Genomic DNA, 14,729 nt, shown 5'->3' with positions numbered 1-14,729 from the left:
ATATATATATATATATATATATATATATATATATATATATATATATATATATATATATACACTTTTATTTCTATTAACATGGCAACGCTTCGATCAGTTAGTTACGAATAACTAATGATCTCCTCAAATGACTATGAAAATGTTTGTATTATTGTGAAGACTTCAGAACAATCCAATTATATAAATATTGCAATAGAAAAAGGAATACCAGGTGTTTACAAATTTTAGTATACAAGAAAAAGAGAAAATAGAAAAAGAATGAAGAGAGATATAAGGAAGGGGAAAGAAGCAAGAAGAGGACGAACACAAAGAGGATGAAAAAAATCATGTAAGCCGAAAATTCTCACAGTATAAGAACAAATGGATTTTCTAAAAAAAAAATGTCCAATCTAGAATACGCCTTCAACTTTCATTTTTGATATTTTATCGAATGTGCATGCAGGTATGATTTATCACAATATTTTAGTATTCAATTTATGTGCTAATTAGCAACATTCAGAGATTACATTTAAATTTCATTTTGCTAAATATGTTTTCTTCTAATGATATGAAACATTTATTGAAACTCCTTGGTGCAAGGGAAATTTTATTTCCCTTGTACACCTTGTTGGGAAATACTTGTTTGTAAAATTTCATTTACAGAAATTAAAGCAATTTGTTTTTATGCAATTACTCTATCTTTTTTTTATCTGCTTCGGTTTGATATATATATATATATATATATATATATATATATATATATATATATACAATATAAAGCTGAATGTCTGTGTGTGCGCGCGTGTGTGTGTGTGTGTGTGCGTGTGTGGTCACGAATAGGTTCCTATATGGTCGACTATTTTTAAAAAACTGATTACATATAATGATAGAAGATGTATCGAGACACAGGAATGGGTATGTTTGATCTGGCAGAACGGTGGTTTATTAAAATTGTGGGTTCTGCGTTCGCGCCTGGTCCACAAAGTATAGAAATAAAAAATTAAAATATAAAAAAAAATGTTTACAAGTGTTTTTGATATAGATATACATAATAATACTTTGATAAGTATGTTTAACTTAAATAGGGATGGTATGATAAAATTGTGAGGGTCTGCGTTCGCGCCTGACCTCCATAGAATGGAAATAGGCACAAACTTTAATAAAGACTTTTCATATCTATCTGCGTAAGTATACTTTGATAATTATGTTTCAGCTTGAAGAAATATGGTATTAAAATTATGTGGTGTTCGTTCGCGCCTAACCTCAGTAGAATGGAAATATGTCACAAAGTTTAACAAGGTTTTTTAATATAGATCCACAGAATATTGTGATATGTGTTTCAGTGTGAACAGGTATGGTATAATAAATTATGGGGTTTATCTATTTTATTTTTACTTTCATCATATTTTGCTTTGGATTTGATACCCCAATATCCGAAGCTATTTCTTTACAAACCTTCCTTTTCATAACTTATCATACTTTCATAAATCAGAATCCATTTTTTGTAGGGTGTTTTTGAACCCAGTCAACGACGGGTACTTTTGCTAGTAATATATATAATATTAAATATTAATATAAATATTAATATTTATGTGCTTTATGTTTATCAACATATTTAATTTGTAAATTGAAATTTAAAATTTTCTCATATGAATATATATATATATATATATATATATATATATATATATGTATAATTATCACAATAATACTTTTAATATGTACAGACATTTCGTGAGAAATATCGTCAAAATTTTAGCATTTATTTTTTTAAATGTCATAACATCCGTCCATAGTGATAATAACATCATGATTTGCGCTGCGAGCTCAGATGACCGATTTTGTATTTCAACTTGGAAGTGGTCAACAGTAAAAAACCGAGTTTCCCAAAGGAGCTGGCATAATTATTGCAATAATAATTTTTATAACTACAGACACTAGTGTCACACTCTTTTGGGAATCATCAGTGCAGGGTTACACGATTACTACCGGTGCGGAGATTCGCACCCGACCCAGAAGCGATCTCTGACTCCACTAGCAAAGAACTACCCTCAAAGCCAAACTAAACCTCGAGAAACATCGTTAAAATTTTAACGTTTATTTTTAAAATGTCGTAACATCCGGCCATAGTGATCCAATGATTATAACATTATGATCTGCGCTGCAAGCTTAAGTGACCGACTTTCATTTCAATTTTGAAGTGCTTAACAGTACGAAAGCGAGTATATATATATATATATATATATATATATATATATATACACACACATATATATAGATATATATATATATATATATATATATACAAGTTAGAAAAGCATTTCATCCAAGGTATGAAAATTGTTAAACAAAATGTTTTTACTATAGCCTTTAAAAATAAAGATACAAGATTCAACTTGAAATTTATTTATCTTCAATGTGCACTTTTATAAATTTTACAAAGTAAGGTATAAAAATTTAATTTAAATTGAATAAAAAAATTATCTTGGATTTATTATATGTAATGTACATTCTGTTGCACTTTTAAAAAGAAATCATTGAACATTTTATATCTATATCATTAATTGCTAGATGAAAGATAATGTTTTTAAATTGCAAACACACAGACACACAGACACACACAGCCAGACAGACACGTTCATTTTTTAGATATATAAATAGATGCACTAGGCGGAAGATCTTACGTTGATCGGAATTGAATATAGATCAATGAATATCCCACACTTTCAATAGTTTTATTGTGATCGAAATCGATTAAATATCCCATTTTTTTTCAGTCAAATGGATTGTGAACCTGATCTTGTTGAGGGCCCACCGCGGGGCACCAGGAGGCAGTTTCACGAAACTCCTCCCAATGACTTAGTCCCCATACAATATCGTCTACATTGCACTGTTGAGAACCTACTCCTGATGAATTTAGTTTTATGCAATGGTTTGGATTAAAGGTTAAAATACAAAAGTCATGTGTCATTGTTTAATTTTCACTCTAAACAGATACATTCATTTTAAACCCTAACCCCTGCTTTATCAAAAAAAACATAAGATTTCTCAAATGATCTTTGCTGTTAACTTTAGGCAAAATTGGACTGTAAGTTTATTAATCGAGCTTTTTTTCGATTATATATTTACGATACTTATCCGGAACATTTTTATACAAAACCTATTTTAGAACACTTGCAGATACATAAAATGCATTTATGTGAATTCTTAAATAATAGCTCACAGTCCCAGAGCCCATACAAAACGAACTCACACACAAACGCAAAGCGCATTTTACAATAAGTAAATATATAAATCTATATACTCCTATATTTTTGTGTGTATTCATATTCATATTAAGAACTCTTTTTTTCTATTCATTTAAAAAATATACAACTTCATATAACTGGATCGTGGAATTGCATTCATCTGCCAAAAATCTAGACATTTAGCATATTCTTTAAACGTTCATTTTAATTAATTTTTTCGGTTTTCTTATAGAATGATAATCTTTAGTTAACTACGAGGGGCGGGCAATAAGTAATGTTCCTGGCCCACTTCCAGTTGTCTGATCTAGCTGAAATTTTGCATGTGCAATGGGTTATATCTCTACGGGTTATGTGGCGAATTACAGATCTGAACTAATTGTGGTTTCTGTTTTACAGGTGTTTGAACTGAGTCAGGTTTGAAATGGGGCCTGTTGAATTTCGAGCAGTGATCCGGTTTTTGTATTTGAAAGGACGCACACCACAGGAGACTTTTGATGAAATGAAAGAAACTTATGGTGCTAATGCTCCATCATATGACCTTGTAAAACGCTAGCATCGTGAACATGGCCAGAAGTGTATGGAAAAGCTCCCAGACCTGATCGCTCCCCCTTCTGCCATTGATGAGGCATCTGTCCGTCAAGTTGAGGCTGCCATTTTGGTAGATCGGCACATTACTATTCGTCAAATAGCCCAAGATGTCAGGATTAGTACAGGGTCTGTGAAAACTATCATTAATGACCATTTGCATATGCATAAGGTGTCTGTCAGATGGATTCCCAGGTTGCTCACACCATTCCAGAAGCGAGAACGCGTCGAGTGCTCGAGGATGAATTTGGAGATGTGCCAAGAAGATGAGTCAAAGTTTTTCAAAAGACTGATTACACAGGGTGAAACCTGGGTCCATCTCTATGATCCAGAGACCTAAGCCCAGCCAATGCAGTGGAAGCACTTGGACTCACCACCTCTAAAGAAGGCAAGGGTTCAGCCCTCCGCTGGCAAGGTCATGCTCTTCTGGGACCAGGACGGAGAAGTGATGACAGATTTCCTGGCAAAGGGTACCACAATTACAGGAGCCTATTATGCTTCACTTTTGGGAAATTAAGGGACGCTATCAAAATCAAGAGGCGGGGCAAGATCAGCAAAGGTACCCTCCTCCTGCAGGACAACGCTCCGGTCCACAACTCGCATGTCGCCAGATCAGAAGCACGGGTGTGTGGTTATGAATTCCTTCCCCATCCTCCCTACTCTCCTAACCTTGCACCGTCTGACGCTCATCCCTTCCCAGCCATGAAGTTGTTTTTGAAAGGAAAGCGTTTCCCAGATGATGCAGCCTTGATTTCTGAAGTCACGTCGTGGTTGGGGGACCAACCTGGGGTGTTCTACAAAAACGCTCTCCAAAGCTGCATCAAACGATGGGAGAAATGCATAACTCTGGCTGGTTCCTATGTAGAGAAAGACTAATAACTGTGCCAAATGTCGTTGCTCTACTCCTATGGGAAGTGGGTCAGGGGCATTACTTATTGCACGCCTCTCATATTATGTATAACAATATTCATGCAGATATTCTACATTATTTATGCTTGCGTGATATTTGTGTAAAACGGTTACAGTAAACATACACGTCTTTCTATATCTATTTTGTATACGTACCAAACTCCCTTGTTGAGTTTTTGGTCTACAGGCATGAAACGTAATACATAGGGTACTCAAACCTATACGAAACTTTATATTTGGGTTTTAGCCCGCGAAAATCTGTGCACAAGTGTGTAAATTAAAAAAAGTGGGATCTGCCGAACGACGGCATTACTAATATGCATGTGTAACGTAATAGCTATGAGTTTGTGTTTTAATTTTTACCCTTGTAGTAAACATAACTTCATAGCTCAGGCATTAACGTCAAAGGAAAAGTACATCGTAAGCTAAACCCTTTGATTTCGATTCTCGGTGACGGCGCTCAAATCATATTTTTTTTAACTCTTAAATCATTATTATATATTGGGTTAATCTATATATCTATAAAAGTGAAAATGTCTGTCAGTCTGTCTGATAATTTTGGGTTTGTGATTAATCTTCTCTTCTTCTATCTATCTTTCTTATTCTATCTATCTATCTTATTCTATCTATTCTTCTATCTTCTTATTCTCTTCTTCTCTTCTATCTTCTATCTATCTATCTTCTTTTTTCTCTTCTATTCTTTGTATCTATTCTTCTATATAAATAAAATGAACTCATTTTTCCCGTGCGAGTTTGACCTTAATAGGATTAAAAATCAAGACATTACATGCAAATGTGATGTGCACAAACTGCAGAACAGGATCTGAGGTGTGCTATAGGCCTATTACCCTTACACTTCCTCGATAACCGTATATTCCTATATTTTTCCCGGTGAAAATTCACTGCCAAAATCGGCAAGATTCAATGGAAGTTGCAACATCTTTTCTCTTTATTAGATTCCTCCTTTTCCCGCTCCCCATTTACACCGCATCGGATGCGTTCACAAGAAACAGTACGAGGAAACATCGGTTTGGAATCGTATAAGGTTATTTATGGCGTTTTTTAAATCTTCTTTCCCTGATTTATGCTTTCTGTTTTTACCCTAAATAAGATAAAAATATATATAAAAAGAAAACTCTATTATTATTATTATTATTATTATTATTATTATTATTATTATTATTATTGTTTTCTTTTTGTTTTTTTGTTTTTTTGGTTAGCGTAAGACGCAACCTGCAGGACTAACCAGTTCTTACTTCCGGTTTAAACAACTCCAACCTTGAAATATAACTATACCTTTATTTATTATTGCTTGCAACTAAACATTTACTTTTACACAAAGAATTGATTCTTTACTGTTTATTATTACAACGCAACGATATCGTGAATTCACTTGCGTTACACTTAAATTAAAATTAAAACAAATTACACTAATTTAGAATTCGAGAAAAAATTCATTCAGAATTCGTTCACTGCGGAATTGATATTTGACCTAATTCACTTTTTATTTATTTTTGTGTTTTGCGCTTTCGCCTCAATGATTCGAGTTCGAGCCCCCCCCCCTCATCAAACTTTTTGGGGATTTTTCCGTCACGTTCTTATTGCATCACGTTCATTTTTTTTCAATTGTTTTTTTTTTTCAGGATTTTTTCTTGATAGTTTTTACATTGTTTTTATAATATTTAAACAGGGTTATTACTTCGCTTTGTTTTCATTTTACCACCCTCAAATCACACACGCATCTAAAAACCCGGGCAACACCGGGTACCCACCGCTAGTAGTGAATAAAGAGTAATTAAGTTTAGAGTAATAATAAATAAGTAACAAATAATTTTTGGTTTAAGATTAATAGTGAATTATTAGTAAATAAGTTTGGAGGTAAGAAAAATAGTAAATTAATAGCAAATATTTTTTGGTTTGGGATTGATATTGAATTAATAGTAAATACGCTTGGAGTTGGGAAAATAGCAAATAATATTGGGTTTGAGATTAATAGTGAATTAATAGTTAATAATATTGGGTTTCATATTGATAGTAAATTATTAATAAATAAGTTTGGATTTGAGAACAATAGTAAATTAATAGCAAATTAGTTTGGAGTTTTAAAAAATAGTAAATTAGTAGCAAATAATTTTGAGGTTGAGATTAACAGTGAGTTAACCTATCTATCTATCTATCTATCTATCTATCTATTACCTATCTATCTATATATCTATAAAAGTGAAAATGTCTTTCTGTGTGTCTGTCTGTCTGTATGTGTGTATTTCCCTACCAAATAACAGTCAATTTTCGCTCTACAGTCTCGAAATTTAGTCTCCTGTGCATCATGAGTAAGTTGCTGGAATCTGTGTTAAATACAGAAGTAATCAACCATCTCAACAAAAATAACCTTCATAGTGACACGCAATATAGTTTCCGTTCTGCTAGATCTACAGCAGATGTGCTTACAGTTATATCTTATAGGATTAGTGAATCTCCCGACAGAGGCTACCTTTCTAGGGCAATTGCGCTTGACATATGTAAGGCCTTTGATAGGGTGTGGCATAAAAGTTAACTTCAGAAGATCTCCAGCTACAGTATAGCTGGAAATGTCTTCTCAATTATTGAATCATTTCTCTGATAGGTTCATAAGAATAGTGGGTGATGGGCAGAAATCAGAAGCTCACAGTATTAATGCTGGAATCCTTCAGGGTCCATCCTGGGCCCAACTTTCTTCTTGATCTATATTAATGATTTTCCAAATCACATCCAAACATCATTCATAGACATTTATGCTGATGACACTACTGTCTATGTTAGCACATCTAAGACCGTAAACAACCAAGTTCTCTCTGATTATCTCTCCTCTGATCTTGAGCAAGTAGTACAATGGGGAAAGAGGTAGCTTGTTACTTTTAATGCATCTAAAACCAAGCTTTTATCTTTACATAATCAACGGTCTGATCCCCATCTGGCATCAATTCCAATGAATGGCTCTCGTCTTGGGGAGACCTACTATTTTGACGGGCTTCTGGGCTTGACCTTTACTCCTGATCTGTAATGAAACACATACATTAAATCCATTGCCCAGGCCGCTGGAAAATTGTCGGATCCTTCTATCGATCAGTAGATATCTCACTACTGATGCCATCTTCTATCTATATAAGATTGAAGTACGCCCAAGGATGGAGTACTGTTGCTACATCTGGGCAGGAGCTGCTAGAAAGGACTTATCCTGCCTTGATAAAGTTCAAAATAGACTTCGTAGCCTCATAGGAGATGCCCTTTTCTCTTCCCTGCAACCTCTTTCTCACAGAAGAGATGTTGCGAGTTTTCTCTGCTTTATTGTTATTTTCATGGCAAGTGCTCGACTGAGCTTCAATCTATGGTCCTCCCTCTCCAAACTTTCACAAGAAACATCAGTCTAGCAGAAAACACTATCAATAATTTCCCCCACTCATTATCTGTGCCTAATCCAAAACGTAGATTCCATGAACAAAGCTTCTTTCTGAGAACTGCACGCCTATGGAATTGTCTTCCGTTTTCCTGGTTTCCAGCTGACTACAATATGGTTGTCTTCAAGTCTAACGTAAACAAGTTTTTGATGAGCCGTTCCATATAAGTTAACAAATTGACCGAATTGGTTACTATATTTTCATTACTAACGAGTATTATGTAGTCCAATTATCTACTGTACACTCTTTAACCTTTTTCCTCGAGTGCCCTCTTGATCTTGATAAGTGGTGATGCCTATGTAAAAAATAATATGTTTTGGTCAAGGATTTGCTTGTGAAAAAGTCCAAGTTGAAAGAGTTAATCTTTGCAGATTCTACCACATCCTCCTCCAATTTTGGGTCTAAACACGTGAAATTTCAAATGTAGGAAACTTGGCCATGAGTTAAACACTTTATTTTGATTTGAAACCAAAACATTAAATGTTAAAGGGGTCAAAATTGGGGTCAAAGTTAAAAAATAAACTCTGCTGCCTCTACGAAATTACTCAGAAATTTTTTTAGATAAAAGTATATTCATACATAGAGTAAGCTATGAACAGTACAAAGGACTCGAGCAAAACCAAGTAGAAATGCAAGTAGTAAAAAAGGTTGATTTTGAAAGTAATAGTAAAGTAATAGGAAATAATTTTGGGTTTGAGATTAATGGGGAATAAAGAGTAATTAAGTTTAGTGCAATAATAAATAAGTAACAAATAATTTTGGGTTTAAGATTAATAAGTTTGGAGGTAAGAACAATAGTAAATTAATAGCAAATAATTTTGGGTTTGAGATTAACAGTGAATTAATCTATCCATCTATCTATGTATCTATCTATCTATCTATCTATCTCTCTCTCTCTCTCTCTCTCTCTCTCTCTCTCTCTCTCTCTATATATATATATATATATATATATATATATATATATATATATATATATATATATATATATTGAGATTGTCGTTTGCCCTCCGGCGACGCGTTGTGACTATAACAACCAAGATGAGGAAGTCAGTCCGACAATCTCAATAAATGAAAACACCTCATCTCAAAAATACAGACAATTGCTATATATATATATATATATATATATATATATATATATATATATATATATATATATATATATCAAAGTTATTATTTTCCTAAGGGGGTGCGATGATGTCGCTTAAAATTATGAAACATGATTGACGAACTTAGTAATATATCCAAGAATTATGAAAGATTATGAAATGTGGGTTAATTGATTGGTGTTTTTGTGATTAAATAATCAACCCAGAAAATACATCAATGTTAGTATTTTTCGTAAGAGAGGGGCGATAATGTGGGATTACAGTTATGAAAAATGATTGTCGAAATTAATAACATATTCAAGAATTATGAAAAATGATGAAATGTGAGTTAATCGATTGGTGTTTTTGTAATGAAATAATCAACCCAGACAATACATCAATGTTATTATTTTTCGTAAGAGGGGGAGGGGCGATAATGTGGGTAAAAATTATGAAAAATGATTATCAAAATTAGTAATATATCCAAGAATTTATAAAGATAACGCAATGCGAGTTAATTGATTGGTCTGCTGGTAATGAAATAATAAGCCCAGACAATTTATCAGTTTCTGTCAGTGATCAACAATATTTTTCTGAATTTTCAATGTTAACCTCTAGGAATGACGTCACAATTGTAGTGGTGAGTAGAAAGACACATGATTATGTTGTTTTTTAACGTGGTTTGGAATTCTCTATGAATTAACAAATCTTCACTTTTGGTGTGGTGCAATCTCCCACAATGTCATATTCCAAATATATGGAATAACTATGGAATCATATTCCGGAAATGACATCGTTTCTCTTACTAATGTGTTGTTGGTGGTTGTGGTAGTAAGTGGGGAGAACTATATTATATTGAAAATTGTGGTAAAGTAAAAGTTGCCTTGTGATAATTCGCATCAATGCATTTATGTAATTATTTGGAAAACCTGCTGAGTTATGGTCAAGAAATGATATCATTTCACTTAAAATGATGCTATCAGTAGTAGGAAGGGAAATAACACAGTAATGTGGAAATTTTTAGTGAAGCAAGAGTTGCCTAATCACAAAGCTTCTCAACATATTTGTTTGTTTGTTTGTTTGTGAAGCCAGCTGAGTAATCTTCTGAAAATGACATCTTTTTTTCAAAAAATTTTGATTGTCGGTAGTGGTGAAAAAATGAAACAGAGTAATGTAGAATTTGATAATGAAGCAAAGGTTGTCTAATCACTTAACTTTGTCAATGTAAATACATGCATTAATTTTAAAATCCTGCGGAGACATCTTCCAAAAATGACAATTTATCATACAATAATAATTCCGATAGTGAAGGAGGAAAAAAACGCAGTAATGTTGAAATTTATGATGAAGCAAGGGTTGAGAAATGTAAATTACCTGTCCTAGGGAAGGTACAGTTATTTCATATGTGTAATTGCCGTCCTAAGGTAGGTAAAATATTCTTTTGCTCGAAATAGCAAATGATGCATACACATTAAAAATTCCTCTCTCCAAAGAATAACAATTATATTCAAAATCAACTTAAAATTTCTCATTGTATGGTCCCGAGCAACGTCGGGTAGCCCAGCTAGTATAATATATATATATATATATATATATATATATATATATATATATATATATATATATGAAGGGCGTTCAATCAGTAATGCCACTGACCTGATTGCAGCTGTCTGATTCATCTGAAAGTTTGTACGTGCAATGATTTATGTCTCCATGTCTTCATGCGAGAAATTATAGCTCTAAAATTAGTGTAGCTCCTGATTTACAGGTGTTTAAACTGTATGAAATGGAGTCTGTTCAGTGTCGTGCAGTGATCTGATTTTTGCAATTGAAATGACGTAAACAACGAATCCTTGTGATGAAATATAAGAAGCATATGGCAATAATGCCCGCGATCTTATCTTGATATCGTAAATTTGAATATGACGGGACATCTGTTTAAAGATCCTAGATTTGGTCGTCACCATTTTGTCATTGATGGGGCATTTTTAAAACAAGTTGGGACTGCATCTTAGAAGATCGATGTATGACCTTTCGCTAAATATTCCAAGAAGTAAAAATTAGTCTAATTTTTCCCCATCTGCATATGCATAATTTGTCCCATGGTTGAATTCTCAAGTTGCTGACATCTTTCTAGAAACGATCAGGTGCTCGAGGATGAATTTGCAAATGTGCAAAGAAGATGGGTCAGTTTTTCCAAAATCAGATTATACTGGATAAAACCTGGATCAATCATTATGATTCAGAGATCAAAAGCCAAGAAGGCAAAGATGCTACATACGGCTGGCATGATCATGCTCACAGTCTTATGAGACAAGTAAAGATTGACGATTAGAGGTTTCCTGGAAAAGGGTAACACAATTACAGGAATTTATTAAGCTTAGCTTTGCAAGAAATTAAGAGAAACTGTCAAAATCATGAGCCAGGTAAAGATCAGCAAACGTATCCGTCTCCTGCAAGACAATGCACTGCTACACAACACTCATGTCGCCAGTTCAGAAGCACGGGCATGAATGGTTATGAAATACTCCTCATCCTCCTACTCTCCTGATCTTGCACCATTTGACTTTCACCTCTGCCCAGCTATGAATTTTGTTTTTGAAAGGAAACGTTTCACAAAGGATGCAGACTTTGTTAGCAAAGTGGCATCGTTGTTGGAAGACCCATATGAGATGTTCTACAAAAACGGTCTCCAAAGCTTTATTAAGCTTTATTAAACGATTGGAGTAATAAGTAACTGTGTGGTTTCTATGAAGTGAAGGTCCTGGATATGACCTTAAACTATATCCGATGGTGAGGCCATAGCTTGCGGGCTTTGGGAGTGTGGAGCCACCCTTTAATTGCCATTGCTCCCAGGTCCACTCTGACCCGGAGTGGTAGTACCTGTTAGGGTCCCAACTATGGGTTAAATAGAAACCGACTTGAAAACAAATTTTCTATTAAAAATTTTTTATTCAAAATCTCTGGACTCGGTATTAAATAACCTGAAAAGGGTTGTTATGCCATAAAACAAAAACAACCAAACAATGCAATATATGAAGTGAAAGATAAGTAATTGTGCCAAATTTCTGTTACTCTACTGCTATAACAAGTTGGTCGTATATATATATATATATATATATATATATATATATATATACATAATTATTTTTATTATTATAGTAAATAATTATGGCAGACCCTTGAAGAAACTCGTTTCTAATCGTTGAGTACTTTCAGTAAAAGTCAGTCAATTTAGCTCATATGCGCAGATCATCATATAATGATTAGATCACTCTGACAGACGTTATAAATATTAAAAAAAAAAAAAATGTTAAAATTACAACAGTATTCCTCGCGGATAACGGTGATCGAATGGATTAGGTTCTTGCTAATGGAACTAGAGATTACTTCTGTTGCCGGGGTCGAATCTATCTACCGGTGTTAATCGTGACACCCTGCACTGCTGATCTCCGAAAGAATGAAACACCCGTGTCTGCAGGCATTTAATAATTATTATATATAAATATTATTGGCTTTGTTGATTCAGTAGAATTTGCCGATTATACAATTGACAACGCGTTCTTTTACAATCTGACACATTACCGTCAGATATTCTATTACTTTTAGAAATGTTACAAACATTAGATTTCCTACAAGTTTTATAGTTGATTATTAATACATATAATAATGTAAAGCTGTTTCCTTATTCAAATCAGGCATCATAGATCAAATGATCAATTTTTACTTAAGAATTATCATTTACTAAGCCAAAAGCCATTCGAGGATTAAAGTATGAGATTGTATTGACCTTTTAGAGACGGAGGATGATATGAGAGGTCAGGAAATGATTGAAGGGGTTAACTAAGCTCTACTGTATAATGTGGACGATTTATAATGGAAATCGACATTTGAAAACGGCATGTTGTAATCCGCAGGGAAATAGTGCCGTTGTTATGGCGACGTCAGTTGGTAGTAAGAAAACTATTGATCTAAAGTTGTTGTCATAAGGCTTATATACAGGTGCGAATCGTAATACAGCGTCCTATATGTAATCACTCGGTGCTATTTTCTTGGATCATCCTATCACTTTAGGCAAACACTGTTGCAACACGATTTTCGGTCAAGTACGGCACACGTCCGTTTATTTATTGTTTCTCTTCAATCTTCTGCTTATTTTTCTCTTACAAATAGAAAACGAAAAAGAATGCCCTCCGAATAAGGTTAACGATATACAATGTTTAAACGAAAGCAAACAATGAAAACAGGATTAAAATAGATCTAATGGAAGAAGCTGAAATGTGGGGAAGTTCAATTAGGAACGAGGCATTAATATCAATTAGGCGTGTTTGTCTCGTAATTAAAGTCATTCAAGTTTAACAGGAAGAATATTGGAAGAAGAACGAAATTGCACTTTAGGTACAACAAACCCAAAGTAAAAAAAAATAAATAAAACAAACTTAACGCATATATAATAGAGAGCAGAAAAGAAAGACAGAACAAAGAAATTGATATTTACTAGTAATTAAAAAAAAAATAAAAAACGAAATCCAATGATAAAAACGATAAAATAAGCTAAGGATAATGTGCTTCCGCTATTTAAACTGTCAGGATAATGTTTAATTATCTAAGTGGCAATATGATTTAACAATTTGACGCAGGTAAATTTAATGTTTGAGAAAACTCAATTGTATACTATAGGTTGCAACATAAAACACCACTTTTACATTTATGCCAATATTATCTATTTATCTGTACGTATATTATCATGTATAAATGTCGCAAGTAATGAGTGATGTCGTTTTGGTTTAGCGTGCTTGAAATCGTCATATTTTAAAACTTTACGTAGACACGCTTTCATTGAGATTAAGTGACATAGGGCTTATGAAAAAGAACCGGAAGTCCTACCTAACTAATATTCCTGGTGAACCAAATGCAAAAGAGATCAAAAAATACACTTAAGGGAACAGCACAGATACTCAGAAGATCTCACGCTTGGTTCAATAGAACCCGGGCAATGTTAGCAGCTTGTTTGGCTGCCCCATACCCAGCATTACAATCTTCAAAGAAAGAAAATAAAATTAAAAAAAAAAAACAACTAAAAAATTTCCCCTTTCTCTGAAAACAGGATGTTTAGCACCATCTTACTAGGATATAAGTCACCACATAACCAGGAAGGGTCGCTATTTTGCTTTCGGTTTTGGCTGGATAATATGTGAAACGATGTGCAGCCCCTCCCATTTTCGACAAACGCCAACCAAAACGCTGTTTGTCGTGATTTTCTTCTCCTTCTATTTTTTCCGTTCTTACCGTATCATTCTCTCTCACATTGGCCACGTCTAAGAGTTTAAGTATTGGTATACAACTATAAAAAAAATCAAAAACAAATTCACAAAAAAAATGCCTACATCCTATATAGATCGGTTGTTTTTTTAATGTTCGTAATAAAGAACCCCCTGATGTTTATCTCGATAGCTGTCTGTCATCGAGACAACTTTCTCATCGGT

This window comes from Euprymna scolopes, chromosome 14 (genome assembly GCF_053919585.1).
Source record: "Euprymna scolopes isolate OS-2025 chromosome 14, ASM5391958v1, whole genome shotgun sequence".
In the NCBI taxonomy this organism is placed as follows: Eukaryota; Metazoa; Mollusca; class Cephalopoda; order Sepiida; family Sepiolidae; genus Euprymna; species Euprymna scolopes.
This window is presented reverse-complemented; position numbering follows the sequence as displayed.